The sequence below is a fragment of the Mesoplodon mirus genome (genome assembly GCF_964341445.2).
Source record: "Mesoplodon mirus genome assembly, chromosome: 2".
Classification (NCBI taxonomy): Eukaryota; Metazoa; Chordata; class Mammalia; order Artiodactyla; family Ziphiidae; genus Mesoplodon; species Mesoplodon mirus.
In genome coordinates, this window is record NC_138977.1 from 79,878,471 (window position 1) to 79,898,462 (window position 19,992).

A 19,992-nucleotide genomic window follows, 5' to 3' on the forward strand; every position below is an offset into this window, starting at 1 on the left:
GAATAATTTTTCATGTTCATTGGCTTTAGTATTTATTCATTTCTTAATTGGTTGGCCATGTCCTTTGTTATTTTTTTATTGATGTCTTTAATAGATATCCTGTTGAATTATGAACCCTTTTAAAGTTAAAGATAGTAACCCTTTATCATCTGTGTCATAAATGTTGTTCCATTTGATCTTTGCAGTTTTTCACCTCTTAAGGTGAAGAATATTTACTTTTTATGTAATCTGTTAATCTTTTACTTGTGTTTCTTCCAGACCTTTAGTAACTGAAAAGCCCTTCCTTATTCTTAAGTTAGATAAATATTCACTTGTATTTCCCTCCAAATATTTTTGTTCTCATTTAATTCAGGATCTAACTTTTCCCTAATAACCTGTTGTCTTACCACCATTTATGAAATGATTATAAAAATCCACAGGATCTTACATGTAGAAAAGCCTAAAGATTACCCCCCCACACACAAATTATAACTAATATGGAATTCAGTGAAGTCACAGGATATAGAATCAACTTTAAAAAATCAGTTGCATTTCTATGTGCTAACAGCAAACTATCCAAAAAGGAAATTGAGAAAACAATCCGAGTTAAAGTGGCAGCAAAAAAATAAAATACTTTATTTTTATAGGAATAAGTTTAACCAAGAAGGTGAAAGACCTGTACGCTGAAAACTACAAAACATTGTTGAAAGAAATAAAGAAGACGGAAATAAACAGAAAGACAGCTAATGTTCATGGATTGGAAGACTTAATATTGTTAAAGTGTCCATACTACCCAATATGATCTACAGATTCAGTGCAATGTCTGTCAGACTCTCAATGACATTTTTTTACAGAAAAAGAAAAAACAATCCTAAAATTCACTCAGAACCACAGAAGACCCAGAATAGCCAAAGCAAACTTGAGACAGATAAAGCTTGAGGTATCACACTTTCTAATTTCAAAATGTATTACAAAGCTACAGTAACTAAAACAGTATGGGACTGGCATAAAAACAGACATATAGACTAATGGAACAAAATTAAAAGTCCAGAAATAAGTTTATAAATATATGGTGTCTTAGTCCATCCAGGCTGCTATAACAGAATACCATAGAATGGGTGGCTTATAAACAACAGTAATTTATTTCTCACAGTTCTGGAGTCTGGGAAATACAAGATCAAGGTGTTGGGATTGAGTATTTGGTGAGATCTCACTTCCTGGTTCATAGAGAGCTGTCTTCTTGCCATAACCTCATGTGGCATAAGGGGCAAGAGAGCTTTCTGTGGTCTCTTTTATAAATGCACTAATCCCATTCATTAGGGCATACAGACCTATAGTCTACAGCATAAGTTCAACTGATCTTTGACAAGGGTGCCAAGAGTACACAATGAGGAAAAGACAGTTGGGAAAACTGGATATCCACCTGCAAAAGAACGAAATTGGAACCTTATCTTAAACCATACACAAAAATCAACTCATAAATGACTAAAGATGTAAACCTAAGACCTGAAACTATAAAACTCCAAAAAGAAAACATAACAGAAAACCTTCATGACATTGATCTTGACGATGATTTCTGGGACCTTACACCAAAAGCACAAGAAACAAAAGCAAAAATAGACAAATGAGACTACCTCAAGCTAAAAACCTGCATGGGGGGCTTCCCTGATGGTCCAGTGGTTAAGAATCCACCTTCCAATGCAGGGGACACGGATTCGATCCCTGGTCAGGGAACTAAGATCCCACATGCCGCAGGTCAACTAGGCCACAGCTACTGAGCCTGCATGCCACAACTAGAGAGAAACCCACGTGCCACAACGAAAGATCCGCATGCTGTAATGAAGATCCTGCGTGCGGCAACTAAGACCCAAAACAGCCAAAAATAAAATTAATTAATATTTTAAAATTTTTAAAAATAATAAATAAAAGCTGCATAGCAAAAGAAATGACAGAGAGAAAGGCAACCTATGAAATGGGAGAAAATATTTGCAAACCATAAATCTGATAAGGAATTCATATTCTTTGGGGGTTTTTTAGGTAAAAATAGCTCACAGCTAAACAGTACTACTTCCATAGGATGACAGTCTTCTTTATTAATTTCTTTAAATGTAAATTACACATACTATAATATGATACACTAACATTCCATTTAATATAGTGGTTTACCCTATAAAAGTTTTAGTATAAACAGAAAAATGAATGTGAAAAATAAGATTGCATTCTTAGATGAGAGAATTGTGGGTGAATATAAGGTATGGTTATATAACTTTTGACTATGAGAAGCATATCAATGTATTTTTTTTTCATTTTAAATTCAACAAACGAGCTCCTTCTCTGTATGCCAGATATTGTTGAGGACCTGGGATAACAAAAAAAAGATGAAGGCGTGTCCTTAAACCAGTCCTTGGACTCCTTGACTTGGCACTAGTACAGAGTTTGTCCATCCCCTCCAGAGTGCCAAATACATCTGGCAACCAAAGGAAAGCTTCAGCGTCAGATACTAAATGTTAAGTGCAAATGAATGTAACCTGAGATTTTGCCAAACAAGCTTACTATGATCAGTGAGCAGTACGTTCCTTGACTTTTTGAGATTGACTTGACCAAATCTGTCATGGGAAAGTCTATCCTCTTAGAGCTTCCATCATCCTGAAGACCAGGTTACATAAATAAAGACCAGGTTAAAGAGAGAGAGAGAGTGCCCATTCAAGTGCACGCCAGCCATGAATCCAAGACCCCTATAAATCAGTTACGTTCTTTGCATCTATTTTTAGAGAAGGTATATCAAGGCACTGTTTTCAGTGTTCTACGGGTGTTAACACGTAGACTTCTAACAGCTACATGGAATATATATTTATGGACGAAGAATTCAGGGCATAGAGAGATTAAGTGATTTACCAGTCACCAAGCTAGGAAGAAATCATCTTCACAATCCTTGTATTTCTCTTTAATTCAAAGTTCCATACCCGGCCCTCCCCATTTTAGTGTTGGTTTTGTTGAAGGACTTGCCATGTTCTTCCTTGGCACATGCTAGAGAGGATGCGAGTGACTTGGCTATGCTACCAAGATTAACATTGATTTGAGCACAAATCTCCACCAAAGTATGTAGCACTTTCCTTTTTCTACCCACCCCCCAAGTTCTCAAGCCAAGTTTACCCTGAGATGGATAAATATTAACTTTGAGGTCCTCATCACAGTGCGTGCGTCACAGGCCAGGGTCTAACCAGCAGGGAACTTTAGTCTCTTCCTGTGTCTCCTCTCACATGGACAGAGGAAGACAGAAATGCAGCCTCAGGTGTTTTTCTACAAATCGGTAGACGGTTGAGCCGCCTTGTTCTCCTTCATTTGGTAGTATTGGATTGTATCTTTGCAGATATGTGGATAATACATATTAATTTTTAATGATCAAATAATCAAGGGAGTTCCACTATTGATTATCAGATCTCTGTATGTTTGTGTTCACAAGTCCAGACACGTACAAAGAGATACAAAAAACATACACATGTAGAGGTCAAGGGACCATAGCAGTTATGTAGTCCAAGCCTCTCAATTTATTAAAAAGGAAAGTAAACACCCAAAATATTTACCAAAATCGCATAGATGTTATTTTGAAAAAGCAGTCACATGTTAGCTCTCTATATACTGTTACATTTTAAATTACTTTTTTAAATTTTCATCAAAGTTATGTATAACAGGGTACAATTTTTAAAACCTGCTAGTTCTACGAGGTTTCATACGAGAAAGAACAGGTCCCAGACCCCTGCTCCTTATTTCCCTCCCCAGAATGACCACTTTCAACTCTGCCTCCATATGCCTAATGGCAAGTAAGTGTTGCCACCTCCTGCTTTTTCAGTTTGAGGCACCGCACATTAACTTTCACCTTCGAACATGAGGACTTAGCTCTTTATTCTCCTGGTCTATACCATGTGCAATTGGCATCCTCACAGTATAGTTATATCTCAGTTTTGATTACAAAAGTATTCAAAATTTACATTATTATGACTATATGTGCTATTCAGAAATGGGGCATATACTGAACTATTTTTTTCTTATCAGCACAACTTATCCCTGGAGTTAATAATTTTCTTTTTACTTGTTTATTTATTTTTGTCTGTTTGGTGTGTGTGTGTGTGTGTTTTATGTACTTAACATTCATTCAGTACTGAAATATTTGCCAGTTGTCTAGATATTCTCTGAAGGTGCTTCATGATCCTATCAGTTTCATATCAGGTGTTATGTCAATTATATCAGTTTCATGCGTCTGAAGAAGTCTCTCTCAGAAACTGCTGACCTGCTCATCTGGACTGGTTGCCCCCTCTGCCTGGTTATCTGAGGTCTTCTGCATTACCATCCACAGAGTCCCTTTACTTCTCTCCTGTGTCAGAGCTATTTCCTAGACCTCACGTCTTTTTTTTTTTTCTTCCTTGTTTTATTCCTTAATTTTCATGGACCACATCCTGCAGTAGCTCCCTAAGAAAAAACATATGGAGGTTTAAAGTTATGTAAGAACTTGCCTGTCTAAAATGTCTGTATTCTATCAATACCTCATTTGACTGATAGCATGATTGCATAGAGAGTTCTGTGTTGGAAATTATTTTCAAGCAAATTTTTTTTCTTCAGAATTTTGAAGATATTGCTCCATTGTTTCCTTATTCACAGTATGGCTGTTGAAAAGTATTCTAATACCAACCACCATTCCAATTTCCAGTCCTTTATACATATATAAAACTATTTTCTTCTCTGAAAGTTGGTTGAATATATTGAGAAATTTCACAATGATATTCCTCAGTGCCAGTTTTTTTTGTGTGTTTTTTTTTTTTTAATCCACTGCACTGGACACTCAGTGAGCCTTTTAAATCTAGAAAATCTACCCTCCAGTTTTGGGGAGTTTTCTCGAATTATTTTGTTGATGTTCCTTCTTCTGTGGGTGTTTTGTTTTACTTTCTAGATCTCCTAGAATACCTGGATTATTTATCTGCTTTTCTTATTCTTCCTCTCCTGTTACCGATTTCTTTGTCTTTTCACTCCAATTTCTTAATTTTAACTTAGATTCCTTCAATTGAAGTTTTAATTTATGCTGTCATGTTTTTAATTCCTAACAGGTCCTTTTTTGTTCTCTGAATGCTCTTTTTTTTTTTTTTTTTTTTTTTTTTTTGCGTTACGCAGGCCTCTCTCTGTTGTGGCCTCTCCCGTTGCGGAGCACAGGCTCCGGACACGCAGGCTCAGCAGCCATGGCTCACGGGTCCAGCGGCTTCGCGGCATGTGGGATCTTCCCGGATCAGGGCACGAACCCGTGTCCCCTGCATCGGCAGGCGGACTCTCTACCACTGCTCCACGAGGGAAGCCCATGCTCTTTTTTTTAACAGTATCATTTTCTTGCTTCATGAGACAACGTATTTCTCTTATCTCTATGAGTTTTTTAATAATAATTTTTGAAATTTTCTTTTTACTCTGCAGTTCCTGATCTCTCCGCATTGTTTTTTTGGTTTTCTTCAGCTATTTGATAATCATTAGTGTTCTCAGATATAAGAGTAAGGAACTAAAACTGAAGTTCCAAACAAGAATGTGAGGGTGGGGGGAAGGTTGCACTTACTGATGATGACTTTTGTTGTAATGAGCTGGCTGAGCCAGCTGTTAGGGAACTTCTAATGTCAGTGTCTTTAGGGCTTTCCTCATGTGTTGGCCAGATCCCCTAAGAAAATACCTGCAAACTCTTGCCCAGAGGGTAAGGGCCTGGCTGCCAGTGTTTGTTTTGGAGATTGAGGGTGAGAAGTAGACTGGAGGAATCCTGGGATGCTTCATGCCTATTTACTCCATCCTCCTATCTTTATATGGTCCCCACCCTGAATATTGCCTGGACATCCCCTGTTTCAGAGACCCGAGGCACCTCCTGCTGCTAGAAGACAGGTGGATGAGTGGCCACAAACTCAGTGGACCTGAGAAAGCTGACCCAGAAGCTGGAAACGGGACAGATGAGCCCCACCAGTTTTCAGGACAGGGTTCTGCCAAGGCTCCAGGACTAGCAACAGCAGCGCCTCAGGCTGAGAGGAGGCTGAGGCCAGAATGGCAGGAGTGGCTGAACTTGGTTTAACAAGCAGCTGGTACCCTACCTCCTTTTGCTACTGCAAGCATCTGGGTGGCAGCATTCCCTCCACCTCAGCAGAAGCCTGGAAATGTATCCTGCGGTGAGGGCAAAAGAGAGGGCCGTGAATTTGAGAGGTGTGCCTTTCTGGCTTGGGGTCTTTCCTAAGGGTACAGTCAGGTGTCTGGCTGTGGCTTCAGTCACTGAGGCTTGACTGGCACTGGAGGATGTACTTCCAAGGTGGGTCAGGTGGGTTCCTCCCCACAGGGCCTCTCCACTGTGTCAGTGTCCTCACAGCAGGGCAGCTGGCTTCCTTCAGACTGAACCGCTTGAGAGACCGTTAACAGAAGCAATTATGCCTTCTCTAACCTAGCGTTGGCAGTCACACATCATCATTTCTGCCATGTTTTATTGAACATGCAGCCTTGATTCAGTGTGGGAAGAGGACTGCAATAGGATGTGATGCCAGGAGGTGAGAATCGTGGGGTCCCAGCTGGGAAGCTGGCTACCACACCTAAAACCATTGTGTGATGACTTCTCATCTTTTACTGCTTAGTGAAGAGAGGAGTAATTTTAATGAAATGAAGGTTAAATAGACACCCTCTTCTGAAGTGTATCTAAGGCAAATGACTGAGGTGATATTGAGAGAGACCAAAGCAGTAATCCCCCATGGAGAGCCCAAGAAGAGTGAATGAGCACAGTGGGTTCCAGAAGAGGGTGAGGAAGGACCCTGGGTACTAGAAAAGGAAGGAAAGGAAGGGAAAGGCCAAAGGACTTCAGCCTCTCTGATGATTCAAGGCATCCAGATTTAAGTTGGAGTAATTACAGGCACCACATTTACAATTCCGAAATTTGTTCAGTCCAAAGAAACTAAAACAGGAGAATAGAGAGAAAGAGATTATTCATTTCAATTCTGCAAGCATTTGTGTGTTTCCTCTGGGATAGGAAAATAACATAAAAATAACTTAAAATAACAACATAAAATATTTACTGTTACAAGTTACCCTTTGGGTCTGTGCTAAAACTCTCCAATTACAAGTTCCCTTCACTTTTGTGTGTGTGTGTGTGTTTTTTTGTTTGTTTTTTTTTTTTTTTTTGTATTTCCTGAGCAGAGATGAAATAGTGATTTGGGGAGCCAGGTAATTATCTTTCATATACTCAAGAAATCTGATCGTGACCTGGCTTTCTCGTCTTTCACTCACATTTGAAAAGTGCTTCTCTATTAGAGAGGAAGCAGCTTCCTGACGGATCCATGTGTGTCCAGAAAAGGAGTCTTTTACAGTGATCCTGCCACCATCTTAACAATAAACAGTTATATTCAAGGCATTATTTTAGGACCTTTATATGCCTTATCTCTAATCCTTATAATCGCGCTAGAAACAGCATCATCCCCATTCTACAGGTGAGGAAACTGAGTAATGTCTCTGAGTCATGTGACTGTGCTGAAGTCATTTCCTCCCTCCCTAAGTGTTAATACTCTACTGAGAACCTAATGCCCAACATCCCACCCCTGGAGATTGATTAACTCCAAGCAGGGGAAGTTGGGCCTGGGCTCACTGCTAACTGGAGGTTAGTGGTGTGTGCCTGAGGGAAAATTGTCTGAGAAATGCATTTGCCCTTCAGGCCAGAACCCTGAAACCTTGTGCTGGAGCCACCGGGACTGGCTGAGGAATTTTGGAATTTTAGAAATGTTGTGAGGTGATACATAAAGTTAAATTCTATTAAAGTATAATTAAAGTAAAAACAAAGTTAATAAATACTCAGAACTCATCATTTCCTAATTATTTTACTGTTTTCTGTGTTCTTGAGGGTATTTACGTCTATCATATCTGTGTGGTAGAAACACTCTGTAGTGGTGTAAAACTGTACATCTCTCCAGCTTTGTGTTCAGGGACCTAACATTGCTGGCTTGAAATCAGCCATGACAGAAGCATTTACACCATGGAAAGTGGCGAATGCTATAAAGCTGGGCTTGATTTAATATGTGGTTGCTTGACACACTTAAGACTATGATGAAGAGAATGTTAATGCAAGTTAAACGTAAAAGCTTGCTTAGTCCGTAGCTTTTACATGAGGATAACCCAAAAAATTCCTGGAGGAAGTTTTCTTCCAATATTTAAAAGCTGTTGTCTGATTCAGCAAAGAACTAGTCATTAACAACCAAGTGAAATTCCAAGAAATGTGTTCCTTTTTTTCACTTTTGTCTAACTTATTAACTCAAATGAAAATATCAACTAACATTCAAATCAGATCTATGCTTACTGGCAAAAGAGTCTGGCAAAACTCAGTTAAAGCATTCTGTGAAAATAAGTTGTCCCTATGGAATTCATTATAAAAAGAAACTATTGGGGTTTTTATTATTACTTATAAACTGTGTGCTACACATGCTTTATTTATAATAAACATTTTTTTTTCTATAGAACCAGTTGTTAAACATTGCCAGTGCACCGCTGCCTGTGGGGTATAATTGGTCTACAAATTTTGCACCTGCTAGAACCTCAGAGCAAAATTCTTGCATTCCCCCAAAGCACTGGCACAATTTTGTACATAGTTGAAATAGGAATACAATTTTTTTATCCCATTGTTAAAAAAGAGAAGCTAAAAAGCATGCCAACTTCTTCTGGTGTTAAATTTTCTGCATTAGTCCACCGGCGAGAGGGAATACTGTCAAGAAATCTTCAGACTACCCCAAAGCAGTTTACAGATAAATGTCTCCTCATGGATTTTGTTGCCATGCATCCATGTACCTTTTATTGCTAATGAAGATTGTAGGATCCTTTTCCAGCTATCTCTGGATTAAGCAGCAGTATTTTTTCCCCCAAAGACAGTAAGTTGATACACTTTATGTGTTACTATATCAGGCTAAGAAAACATTAAGGATTGAAAATTTGGGAATTTAAGCCAGTCTCATATTTACTTAGTTGAGTGAATTAGAAGTAGGTTAAGAGCTTATCAATTTCTGGTTTTGTTTTCCTTCTACCCTGTACCACTCTCTAGCAATACTCTAGAAATCTGTGGATTGTTATGCATATTTTTATATGCTCAGTTACTTAAATCTACTTTAATTGGTTTTGGACTGTTTCCACAAACTGGGTTTTCCATGTTGCACTCCACACTGTGGGAAGTGGGGCTGGCTGTTGATTTTAGCTTAAAAATAAGCAAATTTCCTTTGACCAAATTTTTTCATTTTCTTTGAGCAAACTTTAATATGAAAAATTTTGAAAACTGCCATCCTTCCTACCTTAATCTTATGGACATCTTATATTTATTAATGAAAAACAATGAAGGAAGGAAAAAAAACAATAGCTAGGGACACTTCCAATATTTTTTGGAAAATTACTTACATACGATTAGGAATGCTTAAGTGGGAGAGATAAAAATAATAATTGGGCAAGATATATCTGACTCAGGTTTGTACAGGCATCTTGTTGGAGACAGATGATGTCTGCAGAGTTCTTGGTTCCCTTAGAAAAGTAGGTGGATTGCCAAGTAATGGTGGGAAATACTTACAGTGTACATTTTCTGGGTGATTATTAGGCAGCATTTTTTTCTGGTTTTGATGTTAAGCATATGTCAGGTTCTTTATTTTCTTGGGATGTCCATTTTACCTAACTTATCAGAACTGGTATCAGAACTGATACTTGAGGAAGTTTTTGATCTCTTGGGATGCTGTTGTTATTTGGAAGAGAAGCAACGTTGGGTTTTGGTATTTGTGTGTGTATCAGTGGCATTTAAGGAAGCAAGATGAAATAGGTAGTCCATACAGAAGTACCTCTCTTTTTTTTTTCTTTTTAACTTTTGAAGATCACTGCTCCAAGAAACATACAATTTAAATCCAAGGTCATTTGGCTGCAGTCTGAGCAGAATAGATGATGCATTTCCTGGAGATTGAGTGCACATACTGATGTTATAGCATCATGAAGTCTAGGAACTTAAGTCACAAGAACCCATATCCAGGAAGCTCCTGGGAATCCATTCTAGTGTGGCCACAGTTGGGGTGTCTTCTGTACCTCGAAGCCATTCCTTGAATTCAGCTCCCTTTAATCAAACCATACTGCCCTGGATCTAGTAACATGAGGCCAAAGGTTTAGGGCCAGCTGGTTAACAAATATTTATTGAGCTCCCACTACATGCCTGGTGCTGGATTGAGCACCAGGCAGTTTCCTTATGGGATTTACATTCTAGCACAGAACAGCCTTAGAAGTGGGTGAAAATTCTTTCCGTTATTCATCTAAAATCGGTCGAATGTACGGCAAGCACTCTGCTACACACTAAGGAGGCAACTGTGAAAAATTCAGAGTCCCTTGTATGCGAGGTGTGGCAGGTACTGTGGGAGCTCAGAACCAGGACTACTAGTCCGGCCTGGGGGATCCAGGACACTTTTATTTCTGGAAGAGGCCGAGGTGTAGTGAGAAGTCAGAGTCAGCCAGATAATATGAAGAGGGCTTTCCAGGGAGGAGAGAGCTCAGGGCAGTCCCAGTAAAAACTCCCAAAGTGTGAAAGAACTGAGGACTTCTCCTCATTATCCAACCCACCACTGTTTGGGGGATTTTTGCAGATGGGGCACGGGGGCCACAGTGATACCAAGAGCAGGAGAGGGAGGAACAGGAAGTGGGAAGGGGTGTCGGAAGCAGATTCCAGTGTCCCTTTTCCCCTCCCTCTGGGTCTTCCCTGAAGTGCCCTCCCACCTCTGTCCACCTCTGCTTGTTTTCCTGATCTTCTTTCAGGTCTGCCGTGGGTGCCTGGTCAAAGATCAGAAAATCACTTCGTTTTGATTCCACATTTGCTGTGAACAAAGATTAGTATTTCAGCACATGTGCTTTTTCTCACAGTAACTCTGAGAGACAGGAAAGGGACATCATCATCATCATAGCCACTTTATGAAGGAGGACACTGGTGTCCTCTGCGTGAGTGACTTTTCTGGGTCCACAGTTAAATGTGACAGTGCCGGACTTCCCTGGTGGCACAGTGGTTGAGAGTCCGCCTGCTGATGCAGGGGACACGGGTTCGTGCTCCGGTCCGGGAAGATCCCACATGCCATGGAGAGGCTGGGCCCGTGAACCATGGCCGCTGAGCCTGCGTGTCCGGAGCCTGTGCTCTGCAACGGGAGAGGCCACAGCAGTGAGAGGCCCATGTACCGCAAAAAAAAAAATGTGGCAGTGCCAAGCCTGGAGCCACATATCCTGGGACTTTGGGTCCCAGTCAACAGAATGTGGCAGCTTCAGGGTCAGTCAGAGCTCAAATATTGGTGCTCCCACTAGCTCACTAGGGGATAAAAGGCAGGTTGCTTAACCTCTTTAACCTTTGCTTTCTCCCCTAATAAACGGGCTTAAAAATAGTATCCACCTCCTAAGGTGGTTGTGAGGGTTAAATGATATAATGCACATAAAGTGCTTGATGCATAGTAAGCACTCAGTAAATATTATAATTCCATTATGAATAATAGGTACTAAGTCAGATTCTGTGGTAACAAAATTGAATGAGACACAGCACCAGCCAGAGAGACAGACATCTACATAACTGACTACAAGGCCAAGGGATAGACTCTAAGTAAGCAGTTGGCATAGATAGTTCCATTTGGAGATGGGGACCAGGGGTCCAAAAGGCTCCACAGAGCAGATCGTAATGGCACTTTGATCCAGGAGGTAGAATTTCACTCGCCTTGAAAAGGTGAGCCCAACTAATGAGACACAATTGTATTAGTTATCTATTGCTGTGTAACAAAGTACCCCCTCCCAACCCCCTGCATTAGCAGCTTAAAACAGCAAACATTTGTTATCTCACAGGAACCCAGGCACAGTTTAACAGGGCACCGCTGGTTCAAGGTCTCTCTTGGGGTTATAGTCAAGCTGTTGGCCAGGGCCGTGTCCATCTCCAGGCTGCATATGAGCTAGAGAACATGCTTCCAAGCTCACTCAGGTGCCCATTGGCAGGCGTCCAAAGACCCACTGCCAAGTTCACTCACATGGTTCTGGCATGGCTTGGTTCCTCCTCATCTACTTTGTTCATCCTGTAGAGCCAAAGTCAGCACTTTTTCTGTAGAGGGCCAGAGAGTAAATATTTTAGGCTTTGTGGGTCATACGACATCTGTTGCAACTACTCAACACTGCTGTGTAGCTCGAACGCAGCCATAGACAACTCATAAATGAATGGGCATAGCTGTATTCCAGTAAAACTTTACTTAGCAAAAACAGGTGGCCTGACCCCTGCTCTAGATCTCTACAAGGACAGCAGCATGGTGTAGCAAAGATAATACTGGCAGGGGACTTCCCTGGTGGTCCAGTGGTTAAGAATCCACTTTCCAATTCAAGGGACGCTGGTTCGATCCCTGATTAGGGATCTATAGGAGGAACAAACTAAGATCCCACATGCCGCAGGACAACTAAGCCTGCATGCCTCAACTACTAAGCCCATGTGCTCTGAAGCCCACGTGCCACAACTAGAGAGCCCGTGCACCACAACGAAAGACCCCTCATGCCGCAACGAAGATCCCACGTGCCACAACTAAGACCTGACACAGCCAAATAAATAAATAAATAAATATTTTTTAAAAATAAATTTTAAAAAGTAATACTGGCAGTCACAGCCTCTCAGGGCTGCAGTTCCCAATCTGTAACACATGTGGGCTAGAGTAATATTTTCTCAGGGCCTTCCCACCCCAAAATGCTGTGACTCTAACTTTAATCTTTATTAACAGCAGTTTAATAGCCATTTATTTGTTCTCATTGTCTCTCTCTACTAAGACTAATAGCTTAGCCGGGGTGTCAAAACACTTCACAAATCTCACTGTAGAATGGGAGAAATTTAGCGAGGGACAGCTTAATTGACATGTTCAAGTCCCTCCTTTAATACATGTAGTCTCAGTCAGTCGTGGAGTGGCTGGCCAGCTTGGGGCAGAGAGTGATGGCCTCTTGGCAGCAGGGCCCTTGCCTGCCTACACAAGAAAAGAGAGGCCCAGGAGCTGGAGGACCAGTAGCATCATAATAAAATCTGCTAGTTATTGATTGCTTACCTGTGCCAATACCATGTATGTAATCCATGGGATAACAGCTCTTAGGTTCTTAAGATGCATATACTTAAGGAATCACAAATAGTGGAGTCTCTACAACAGGTACATGAGAGTTGACTCCCTGCCCCTGAAAATTTCCCTTGAAGTAATTGCACAGAAACCTGTCCCTAACTTTTCTTTTTTGCATTACACTTACAGTTAATATACAACCTGGTTTTTCTAGAACAACCATAATGTCAGATCAAGGTCACTCAGAGGTTGAAAGAGGCCTGGATTACTTTGCTGTTGTTGTTTTCAAGGCTACTGATATATTAAAGAAGTAAAATAATGACAAAGCAGGATTATGAAAATTGAAGAATATTTTAAATGCTTATCTGTACAAATTTGCAATATTGCACACATGCATAAAGGTGATAAAATTTTCCTGTTCTCAAGGTAAAGTATTAGTTCATAGGGAACTGCTGGTGATTTACTATGGAAACGTGGGGCTGAAGTTCAAAGCTGTGTGATGAACATTGTTTTCTTTCAATCCTGTCCGTGTACCTCTGGGCGTATATTTGGAGATACTCGTCAAGAGTCTACATTGATGCCCTTCATGAATGGGAAGCCCAGGTTAGTTGACCTCCTGTGTCCCATATTCCCACATTTCCTACCTGCCCCCATGATGATAGGCTTGATGACATGAATCCTGTCATATTGAAGACTTTATGGTGTGAATAAAAAAGCTTAAACTTTGAATCCTGGCTCCACCATTTACTAGTTGTGTAACCTTATGAGTTAGTTAAGCTTGATAAACCAGTCTCCATATTCATAAGATGGAGCTAGTAATGTCACAGAGTTGCTGGGAAGAAAATGAAATAATGAGTGTCAAGTACCAAACACATACTGGATATTCAAGTGTCAGGTACCATCACTACCACCACCCCACCACCCCCACCCCCACCACCCCCATCCCCACCCCCCACACACACACACTCTCTCACTCACTCACACATCAGATCCAGAGCCCAAGTTTGGGTTTTGAACAGCTGTTGAGTGTAACTACATTGCCTTCCTGGGCCCAGTGAAGAGTCCTATGCCCACAGCTTCCCTGAGCTCCCGTTCACAAGTGAACTGACAGCCCCACAGCTGCGGTGACTTGGCCCCCAGGCTCTGCCTCCATTTTATCCCCTCACCTGCCCTTGGTAAATGAAGGTGTGAGAGACAGTATGCAGCTCCGAGACACACTTCTTAGGCCACTTATGTGAGAAAACTGAGACAGAATAGGACTTTATAAGTAGAAAAGGTAATATCCAAAGGGCATTGGAGCACCTACAGGTTTACAGGATGACTGTCACTCGTTTCTCCTGGGGTCCCTGCTGTTAAGAGGGACGCACCTTAAGCCTCTGCCTGGGAAGAGCTTGTGCCGCAAAGAGAGAGAAAAAAAGATTAACTTAATAGAAGTTAAAAATTTGGGTCTGATTCCCTGGCATCTATTGTTCAGGGTCTTTAAGTGTTTGGGAAGAGAGGATTTCTGCCTGTATAGGTAATTGCTGGGCAGGTTTTCCTTTGTTCTTTACCCGTATAGAGCTCTGAATGTGAAGAGCAGTGATGCCTTGCAGATCCAGCATTTCCTGGTTTATGATGGAGAAACAGCCTCCTGGCTGTCTCTAATGACTGCGTCCTATAGATCATCTTTCTTTGTATCAGAAGAAAATTAGGAAATGGAAAGGCAAGAAAATCAAAATCATGTCACACGTTACAGTTATGTAAAGTTTACAGTCAGCACCATAGATATTGAACTTGGAAACTGCAAGGAGGGTAACTTTACTGAAAATGGAAAGTTCCAAAAATGTTAAGCGATAGAGAAAAATGGTTAATTAGCTGGCATAATATATCTTCCATTATTAATTATATAATAATTAATTGGAATAATTTGCAGCCATTTTAAAATATCATTATGGGGACTTCCCTTGCAACCCAGTGCTTGAGACTTCGCCTTCCAATGTAGGGGGTGCAGGTTCAATCCCTGGTCAGGGAGCTAAGATCCCACATGCCTTGTGGCTGAAAAACCAAAAAAACATAAAACAGAAGTGATATTGTAACAAATTCAATAAAGACTTTTAAAATGGTCCACATCAAAAAAATCTTTAAAAAAAAATTTTTTAATAGAACAATCATTATGAACATTATGGATTGTCATGGAAAAGGCTTGAAACATAATGTTAAAGGGAAAAAAAGCAGGACGTGAAGTTGTTTATATATTGTGTAAAACAGGTATGCAGTTCTTGGATTGGAAGAGTAAACACTGGGAAAATGACTATACTACCCAAAGCAATCTACAGATTCAATGCAATCCCTATCAAACTACCACTGGCATTTTTCACAGAACTAGAACAAAAAATTTCACAATTTGTATAGAAACACAAAAGACCCCAAATAGCCACAGCAATCTTGAGAAAGAAACATGGAGCTAGAGGAATCAGGCTCCCTGACTTCAGATTATACTATAAAACTACAGTAATCAAGACAATATGGTACTGGTGCAAAAATAGAAATATAGATCAATGGAACAGGATAGAAAGCCCAGAGATAAACCCACGCACATACGGTCACCTTATCTTCGATAAAGGAGGCAAGAATATACAGTGGAGAAAAGACAGCCTCTTCAATAAGTGGTGCTGAGAAAACTGGACAGCTACATGTAAAAGAATGAAATTAGAACACTCCCTAACACCATACACAAAAATAAACTCAAAATGGATTAAAGACCTAAATGTAAGGCCAGACACTGTAAAACTCTTAGAGGAAAACATAGGCAGAACACTCTGTGACATAAATCACAGCAAGATCCTTTTTGACCCACTTCCTAGAGAAATGGAAATAAAAATTAAAATAAACAAATGGGACCTCATGAAACTTAAAAGTTTTTGCACAGCAAAGGAAACCATAAACAGGATGAAAAGACAACCCTCAGAATGGGAGAAAATATTTGCAAATGAAGCAACTGACAAAGGATTAATCTCCAAAATTTACAAGCAGCTTATGCAGTTCAATATCAAAAAAACAAACAACCCAATCCAAAAATGGGCAGAAGATCTAAATAGACATTTCTCCAAAGAAGACGTACAGATTGCCAACAAACACATGAAAGAATGCTCAACATCATTAATCATTAGAGAAATGCAAATCAAAACTACAGTGAGATATCATCTCACACCAGTCAAAATGGCCATCATCAAAAAATCTAGAAATAATAAATGCTGGAGAGGGTGTGGAGAAAAGGGAACCCTCTTGCACTGTTGGTGGGAATGTAAATTGATACAGCCACTAGGGAGAACAGTATGGAGCTTCCTTAAAAAACTAAAAATAGAACTACCATACGACCCAGCAATCCCACTACTAGGCATATACCCTGAGAAAACCATAATTCAAAAAGCGTCATGTACCAAAATGTTCATTGCAGCTCTATTTACAGTAGCCAGGACATGGAAGCAACCTAAGTGTCCATCAACAGATGAATGGATAAAGAGGATGTGGCACATATATACAATGGAATATTACTCAGCCATAAAAAGAAACGAAATTGAGTTATTTGTAGTGAGGTGGATGGACCTAGAGTCTGTCATACAGAGTGAAGTAAGTCTGAAAGAGAAAAACAAATACCGTATGCTAACTCATGTATATGGAATCTAAAAAAAAAAAATGGTCATGAAGAACTTAGGGGCAAGACGGGAATAAAAACACAGACGTACTAGAGAATGGACTTGAGGATACGGGGAGGGGGAAGGGTAAGCTGAGACAAAGTGAGAGAGTGGCATGGACATATATACACTACCAAACGTAAAACAGATAGCTGGTGGGAAGCAGCCACATAGCACAGGGAGATTAACTTGGTGCTTTGTGACCACCTAGAGGGGTGGGATAGGGAAGGTGGGAGGGAGGGAGACGCAAGAGGGAAGAGATATGGGAACATATGTATATGTATAACTGATTCACTTTGTTATAAAGCAGAAACTAACACACCATTGTAAAGCAATTATACTCCAATAAAGATGTTAAAAAAAACAGGTATGCAGATGGACATAAACTAAAACAAATCCTGGGAAGAAAACTGAACATCTAACACAGGTTAGATTGCTATGATTACAGCTGGCTTTTTTCTTCCCTTTTCCCAAACTTTGTATGTATTTGTGCATGTTTGTGTATAATCACATCTACTTTATATATATGTATTTTACATATAAATATGTACACATACAAACATCTTTTTTTTAATGAGAAAAGATCTTTAAGCATTTGGCAAACATTGGAGATATTTATGAGCAGAGCAGCTACAAAAGAAAAAAAAGAGTTTTTATACTTAAAAAAAGTACTTAGACTTTGTACCAAGGACTAAACTTTAAAATCCATCAATAGATGAGTGAATTTTACACTTTATACTGCAGATGACCGTGCTTTCCTGAAGTAACTAGGGTCGTTCTTTTTTTCCCCCGTAGAGATTCTAGATATCAATCACGGTTTTGTTTTCCCTTGGTTTAAATGGCATTCCTCTTTGATCATTACTTCGCACTGGGAAAAGATATTTCCTTGTGCAAAGTAGTGGTTAGCTTCTTAGAACCTCAGACAACAAAGGGCCCCTGTGTGAGGATGCAGGAATTCGTCTTGGAATACAGGGAAGGCCCCCAGCTGAATCGTATCCAAGGAAGATGCTGCAAAGCTTGCAAAGCTAGTTCGGAGAAAGGAGCCCAGCTGGAGATCTTTTCTTTCTATTCAGATATTGGCCCTGCTTGAGGGGTGGGGGTGGGGGGAAGCCCATAAAAGGAAACCCGAAAACAAGCCTGAATGCATTTACAAGTTACAAGGAAAAGTTAATTCTGGCAACCAGCGTTGGTGCCAACTCAGGCTTATCATGTTTAGAATTTAACTCCACTTGGGGAGAAACTTTGTTTTTCTTCTCATGGAAGTTAAAGAAGGCAACAAAGATGGACTGTATGGTGTAAGTTCTGAATGAAAACCTGCCTGTGGGTCAGTCACAGGCTGGCTCAGTTCCCCTCGGCCACCTCTACTCTCGGCCCACTGTGAGTCCCACGTGTTGCTGCCAGTTATTGTAAACTGCGAATCTCATCAAGCCGGGCCCTGAGCATGGCATTCGCAGCCCTCGTCTACCTAATTCCTGGGGGTTTATGTGTGACCATCTTTTCCACCACCCACAAGCCTCTTCCCCTCCAGCCACCTTCTCATGCCCTTCAACTTCCCCTCGACCTTGGGAGGGTTTATAGAACGACACGTAGTACCTGCGGGTGGACGCTGGCATGTCCTGGGCTTTGGGTAAATGCCAGTACCCTTCCCCCTTCTTCCCTTTGCCCTTCTTTGAACTTAAATTCCTCTTCCTCTCATAGGTACTGAAGTTCCTGGTCAATGATAGATCCTTTTGCAAAAGCCAGAAATCAGGGCAGTGATAAGAAGAAATGAGAGGTGAGGAGAGTCAGCCCTCTTCTTCATTGAGGGCCCCTCTTCACCTGTAGATTAAGAATGACGAGAAGAATAGCAGCTACCATTTTTGTGCTTCTGCCACCGGCTTATCCTGATTCATGCATTATCTATAAACCTCGCATCTGAAAAAACAAAGGCCCAGAGAGGTTGAGAGATTTGCTTGAGGCCACACAGCTATAAGTAGTGGAGCTAAAATTCAAACTCAGGAGTTTCTGAGTTCTCCAGGACTCTTCCCTCTTTTCACGACACAAAAGTTCTTTCCCAAAGGCTCAAAGACTATTAGTCACCAGCAGCACTTGCCCCCAACATCTGTGGTCAAACAGTATCAGGACATGTAAGAAAGACCCGTTTCTAGTTCCACCGGTGGCTCCAATTGAAAACTAAACTTGGAGTAAAAATTCCACTCCGTGTACAGATAACTAGTTAAATATCAAACTCAGCAAGGCTCTACTTACTAATAGACCCATGGAATGTGATCCCTTCAGGGGTTTGATGTACTTGAAAACACTATAAAAATCACCATTTAAGAACCTGTAGACCAGTACCATCTAACAGAATTTTCTGTGATGAGAAAAATGTTCTGTGTCTACCCTGTCTGATACGATAGCCACTAGCTGCATGTGGCTTTCAAGCACTTGAAATGTGGCTGGCTGGTGTAACCAGAAACTGAACTTTTAATGTACTTAATTTTTAGTAATTTAAATAGCCACCTATGGCTAGTAGTTACCATATTGGGCTGTGTGGCTCTAGAGTATTCTGACAGGTTGATTGCTGCTCCCCACATTGTCATGATGCTTTGCCTCTAAGCTCTATTATGTCACTGGATCGTAATTATTTGTTTTTGTTTTGCCCACCCCACTAGGCTGTAAGCAGTCATCCTCCTAAATCATCTCTTTTTAGCACATGACCTGGCCCACAGTACTAGGCACTAAATAATTAATGTAGGTTAGATAAATGGATGGGAGTCAGCTTTTTTCAAAAGCATCATTGTTATTGCTTGCTATCATCTGGTTTACCCTTTCTCATGACTTTGCTCTTAGGATTAAATTGGTTCCCAAATCTTCAGATAAAGCCCGGACTGCTTACTCGTGAGCGCAACTTTCTTTCCTCAAAAGAAATCACTTCTTTCACTGATTATTTTGGGTTTTTGCCTCAGTTTCTCTAAATGAATGTTTCTATTACCATTTCTTGATTTTTTTTTTTTTTTTTTTTTAGTGTTTCAGACATTATATCTTCCAGTGTGGTAAAAGATGGTTCAGCTTCCACCCCCTGCCCCACCACACGTAAGAAATGTTCCCACTCCCTACTGAACGCCCCCCTCCAGTTTTAGTTAGATGAATAACTAGTATTTATTATAACTGTGTAAATGCAGTTCACAGCTAAGCCAGGTAGGGAATTATAATTATATTTCCTTTCCTGAACATCTTTTTCTCTGGAGGTAACAAATGGC

General features: G+C 40.5%; 1 protein-coding gene across 2 annotated transcripts in view; it reads left to right on the forward strand.

The window, feature by feature from the left end:
- Positions 1–19,992, forward strand: part of PGCKA1 (PDCD10 and GCKIII kinases associated 1) — an 86,159-nt gene that overhangs the window by 41,873 nt on the left and 24,294 nt on the right. The window contains exon 1 of one of the 2 annotated variants that reach the window (XM_082611679.1): positions 13,607–13,679. The exons of the other annotated variant lie outside the window; for it this stretch is intronic. The gene's annotated coding sequence lies outside the window, so the exon portion shown is untranslated. Of the gene's footprint in view, positions 1–13,606; positions 13,680–19,992 lie in introns of those variants that run through there. 2 annotated transcript variants of the gene reach the window in all.